Raw genomic sequence first — 6000 nt, 5'->3', positions numbered from 1 at the left:
CCTACCCTGGCAAAAGTCTTGTTTGGACAAGGGGTCCCCCCCCTTCTTTAAAAGGCAGTTTTATCATTTGTTTGCAAAAATGCTCAATCCCCTCTTTCTTTTCTTGTTCCCTCTGTGGCTCTGGTCTCCCCCAGAGCCAGATGAAAAATCTTTGTGTTTCTTTAATGTTAACCAAACCCCCATTCCTTCTTTTTAAACGGTTCCAGGTCTGTTGGACAAATACTCCCCAGCAACAGGACTTACAAGGGTCTGTTAAGGATTTTGTTAGGCTGGAGTCTTTAGCCAGAGTGACTTAAAATATTTTTTTTCTCCTTGTTTATTACATTTTAAACTCCTAGCACAATAAAAGCTGCATACAAGGATTGGGAGAGCAATAAAAATACGACTCATAATGTCTTGGCCTGACTAGCTAATGCTCCATCTAGACACTGATGTAACAGATTTGGTCTCACCCACCCCTCCCAAGATGTCAGACTAGTAAATAAAATGGGTTGTCTATAAAGGAAAAAAGCATAGGATGGGACTGTGAGCCTGTCGGACTGCTGGCCAGGGTGGGGCTCTGAGAGGCTGAGAGATAGACTGCATGTTCTGAAAATCAGCCAGAATATTGAGCCATTCAGAAAGAAGGAATACTCTGTTCTTGACCACCCAGGGCAAGGGCAACCACAGAGCAGATGAAGAAGGTGATATGCTAACCCAATACCACCTGTCACCAAAGGACGAAAGGAAGAAGTAAAAATAGGGAGGGGATGGAGGAGAGAGAGAGAAAGGGGACAGGAGGTAAGTAAGGGGTGCGGGAGGAGAGGCCCATAGTCCCTGCTGGAACAGAAGCTGGCTCCAACTGGGTAACTGAGGGGAATTCAATGAAGAGACAATTGACAAGGTTTAGGCAAGAAGTGAGGGGGGCCAAAGGGGATGGAGCTACATCCCAGAGCTAACAACAGCAGGGAGCTGTCCTACCTCCAGGCTGGAAGGCCCCCCTCCAAGGATGTCACACAAAAAGTTACATTCTTCTCATTCATCCCATCAACAGGAAATCTATTGCTCTATTTGAAGACATGAAAAAAAAAATACAACCAACCAAAAGATGAATCCAAATTAAGAATGTACATAGGAGGAAACGGGGGTGTCAAAAGACTCATGGTAAGCATTAAATCTATTTAAACATACAATTGCACACTTATAACTGCAATGATTATGTTGACCAGGAAAATAATACAGTTGTGAGAGTTATCATGAAAAAAGAAAAAAAAAACTATAAAATGTGTTGTTGTTGTTTTTAAATTTTATTTATTTATTCATGAGAGAGGCAGAGAGAGGCAGAGACATAGGCAGAGGGAGAAGCAGGCTCCCTGTGGGGAGGGGAGCCTGATGCGGGACTCGATTCCAGATCCCTGGGGTTACAACCTGAGCCAAGGGCAGATGTTTAACCACTGAGCCATTCAGTCACCCCTGTTTACTCTTCTTACAGTAAAATATACATAACATAAAAATTACCATTGTAACTGATTTCAAATGTACAGTTCTGTGGCATTAAATCCATTCACATTGTTGTGCAACCACCACAATCATCCATCCACAGAACCTTTTCATCTTCCTCAGCTGAAACTTTATATCCATTAAATAGTACAGTAGCTCCCCGAGCCCCCACCATTCTCTGTGTCCTTGACTATTTTAGGAAACTTGTAGAAGAGGAATCCTACAGGGGTGCCCAGGTGGCTCAGTTGGTTGAGCATTTGCCTTTGGCTTAGGTGGTGATCCCTGGGGGTCCTGGGATCGAGCCAGCATCAGGGTCCCTACTCAGAGGGGAGCCTGCTTCCCCCTCTGCCGCTCCCCCATGCTTGGGCTTTCTCTCTCTCTTTCTGTCAAATAAATAAATAAAATCTTAAACAGAGAGAGAGAGAAAGAGGAATCCTACAGTTTGTGTCCTTTCCTAACTGGGTCCTTTCATTTAGCATAGTATCTTCAAAGTTTATCCATGTTGTGGCATGTCTCAGAATTTCCTTCAGTTTTAAGGCGGAATGATATTCCACTCTGTGTATGTCCCACATTTTGCTTATTTATTCATCTGTTGATGGACACTTGGGTTGCTTCTTTCATTTGACTACTGGGAATAATGTTGCTATGAAAATGGGTGTTCAAATATCTGTTCAAGCGCCTGCTTTCACTCACTTCCTTTGGGTAGATACTTGTAATAGGGATTACTGGATCATATGATAATTATTTATTTAATTTTTTGAAGAACTGCCAGACCATTGCCACAGCAGCTGCGAGGGAAGTTGTTTAAACCACTAATGTCCTTATTTTTCTTAGGAGAGAGAAAATGACATTGTTTCTCTTCTGAAATGATAAATGGAGAAATATCAGTCAAAGACATTTCAAATGACAAAGATAACCACCAGGAGAACTAAAAACACTCGGATTACTTTCCAAATTATCTGAAAGCAACAAACAGAAACAGACCACACAGAAGCATAAAAGCAGAGAACACAAAATATTACAGAAGTAGGCCAAATCTACCTGTTATAGGGATGAATCAAACTGATATAATCTCACTTTTCAAGAAAATGAAAGCCAATTATGAGTTATCAAAAGACTGAGGCCTAGGACAAAAGAACCTGGAAAGGTTGAAATTAAGGCAGGAACAAACATATTGCAGGCAAACAAAAAGTAGAGAAGAGTTCTGTTAATAATAACAGGCTGACATCATAAAGAATGAAATGTTGCCATTTGCAATGACATGGATGGAGCTAAAGAGTATTATGCTAAGGGAAATAAGTTAATAAGAGAAAGATAAATACCATATGATTTCACTCATATGTGGAATTTAAGAAACCAAACAGATGAACATTTGGGAAGGAGAAAAGAGGGAAACAAATCATGAGAGATTCTTAAAGATAGAGAAGAAACTGAAGATTGATGGAGGGAGGGGGGTGGGAGATGGGATAGATGTCTGATGGGTATTACGGAGGGTACTTATCACGATGGGTGCTATATGTAAGTAATGAACCATTGAACCCTACTCCTGAAACCAATGTTAAACTGTATGTCAACTAACAAGAATTTAAATTAAAAGAATAATAACAGTTTGAATTCGAGCCAATAAACACTGTAACAAATAATAGCATTGAAATGCATTAAGTAAAAATATAAAAATTATAAGGACTAATCAATATAATACAATACTGAAATAAATACAGAAATAGAATTGTAATAAGATGCTTTCACTCACATCTCTCAGACCTTGACAAATCACATAGACTAAAAGTTATGATTCTGACATTCCAAATACCATATTTTATAATATTGATACTAGATAGCTAACTAACTAGCTAGACAGGTAATAGGTATATAAAGCATATACATCTCTATATGTAGAATCTGAATCTAGAGACTCTTATTTTCAAGCCTCCATGAGACATATGTAAATATTAAAAGTACAGTAAGCCATAAAGAAAAGGATTTACCAAAAAATGGAGGGATGCCTGACTGGCTCAGTTAGTAGAGCATGCAACTCTTGATCTCGGGATTGTGAGTTCAAGCCTCACATTGGGTGTAAAAAGACAAAATCTTAAAAAAAAAAAAAGTGCACTTTGACTATAGTGCACTAAAACTGTCAATGAAAAATAAAAATTAGAACAAAAATTAGAATACCATCTCTTAAGTGACTTCTGAATCAAAGGTGAAATCAAAACAGTAACCATAGAATATGTAGAAAACAAAGAAAACACTGTATATAAAAACCTATGACCTTGAAAACATGCTCAGTGATAGATGTCAGACACAAAAGGCAACATACTGTAGGATTCCATTTCTATAAAATCTCCAGTACAAGCAAATCCATAGAGACAGAAAGTAGACAAGTGGCTGCCCAGAGCTGGGGGAGGGTACAAGGGGAGTAGCTGTTTAATGGATGTGAGGTGTCCTCTTGGGGGTGATGAAAATGTTCTGGAACTGGATAGTGGTGATGACCGTACAACATTGAAAATGTACTAAATGCCACTGAGTTCTTTACAATGGCTTAAATGATAAATCACATGTCAATGTATATTTCACCACAAAGAAAAAAAAATCTATGGAAAGAGGGATTTATGTTTCCATTGATGGTAGACTAGATAATGCTGACCAAACTGAGGACACTAAAATCTGGACAGAATATGAAATACATCTGACTGGAGGATGGAAGATCTAACAAGACAATGAAAAATTATAGTGTTAAAATTCAGAAAAAGGAAATCTGGAGTTTGCCTTTCTGCAGTGGGCATCAGGTGAGTCCACAAGGAGCACTTGAGAGGTAGAGAAGCTGAGTGCAGTATCTTAACAGCCTTTTGGGGCTGGGGATAAAAACCGCGGAGTCTGTTCTGACACCCACTGGTCTACTGCAATACAGTTCAGATGGTGACTACCTGGAATTCACATCAAAGTCCACTTCAGACACCGGCCACACTTTGGGGGTCCCTAGGCCATCTTCATTTCTGACCACTTGGCTACATATTCAAGGGTTCCCATGACTCCCATAGGTTCAATATTTTCTTTTCTCTTAAGATTTTATTTTTAAATAATCTCAACACCCAACATGAGGCTCGAACTCATGACCCCAAGATCAAGAGTCACATGGCTCCACCACCTGAGCCAGGAGTCCCAGATTCAATATTTTCACAGAACTGAGGAAAGCACCATACTTATGATTGCAGTTTTATTATAAAAGAGCAGCCAATGAAAAGACACAAAAGGCAAGATTTGGGAAGTTCCCCAACACCATGCTTCTAGGCCGTCTCCCCATGGCATCAGTTCATTTCACTCTGCCAGTGTGTCCATAGAGCTTCAGTATCTCGAGGTTTTGTTGGGGCTTATTGAAAAGACATGCTGATTGAATCATTGGCCATCAATCTGCAGGCCCCATTCTCTTCCCGGAGGTTGGGAGGTCAGGCTGATATCACAGCTCGATCAGCCCCTGTCCAAAGCTATGAAAGGACTCAGCAAGATTCAACTCATTAGCATAAACTCAGGAGTGATCCAAGAGGTTCATGAATAACAAAGACATTCTGACCACTTGGGAAATTCCAGGGGCTTAGAAGCTCTGTTATAGGACCCCAGGAAGAAGAGCAGATATATTCTTTCTTATAAGCTCAGGGCACCCCGGGTTTTTGGTCATGGTTCCCTTATAACAAAATGATCAACCCTGTCAGCATCTACATTTGATATAACATTTATATAACATATACAAAACAACAGTCCAACAATACGTAACATTTGGAGATGCCATTGTGAGATAGGGATGAGAGGCTTTTTTTTTTTTTTTAAATTTTTTTTTTATTTATTTATGATAGTCAGAGAGAGAGAGAGAGAGAGAGGGAGGCAGAGAGAGAAGCAGGCTCCATGCACCGGGAGCCTGACGTGGGATTCGATCCCGGGTCTCCAGGATCGTGCTCTGGGCCAAAGGCAGGCGCCAAACCGCTGCGCCACCCAGGGATCCCGGATGAGAGGCTTTTAACTCAATTTCCCAATACATCTGACTGTCAAGATCAGTATTATAATTTTGCCAACAATGCAATGTTACATCGTTATCACACTATGGTAGATGTAACCAGAAAAATAAGTGTTAAAAGATATCGGCATGTCACTACAGTGCCCTTCAGTTACTGATCATTAGTCCAGTCCATAATCATATCATATGACCAAAACGTGTCCCGAGGCAGTATCACTCAGGTTTGGAGGTTTCCATTTGATCTCGTCAGGCTCCAAAAGTAAGACTGGTCTCAGTCATGTTGGCTTGCCCTTTCAGGCATCTGGTATAATCCAGCTAAGAGTCAATATCATCTCTTGCTCTGAACCCCCTTCAAGGTGTTAACGTATTATTGAATTTCCCTCATTGCATAACACATTCATTAATCCCTTTGCCCTCAGCTACTAGTTCCTCTTTTAACTTATACCCAAGTCTTTCCACCTTTGAAAGGGATGTTAGGCTCAGCCTCTGTGCTGGTCTAGACCATAGTCAAG

General features: G+C 40.4%; 1 long non-coding RNA gene across 1 annotated transcript in view; it reads left to right on the top strand.

Moving 5' to 3' along the window:
* The first annotated feature begins 473 nt into the window (after positions 1–473).
* The window catches only part of LOC118352865 (uncharacterized), a 36483-nt gene continuing 30956 nt past the window's right edge, over positions 474–6000 (top strand). Inside the window, exons 1-2 of the long non-coding RNA XR_004810749.2 lie at positions 474–780; positions 1034–1143. This is a non-coding gene — a long non-coding RNA (uncharacterized LOC118352865). The remainder of the gene's footprint in view (positions 781–1033; positions 1144–6000) is intronic.

The sequence above is a fragment of the Canis lupus genome, chromosome 30 (assembly GCF_003254725.2).
Source record: "Canis lupus dingo isolate Sandy chromosome 30, ASM325472v2, whole genome shotgun sequence".
NCBI classification, from domain to species: domain Eukaryota; kingdom Metazoa; phylum Chordata; class Mammalia; order Carnivora; family Canidae; genus Canis; species Canis lupus.
Note: the sequence above shows the minus strand (reverse complement) of the source record. Positions and strands in the feature narration are given on the sequence as shown.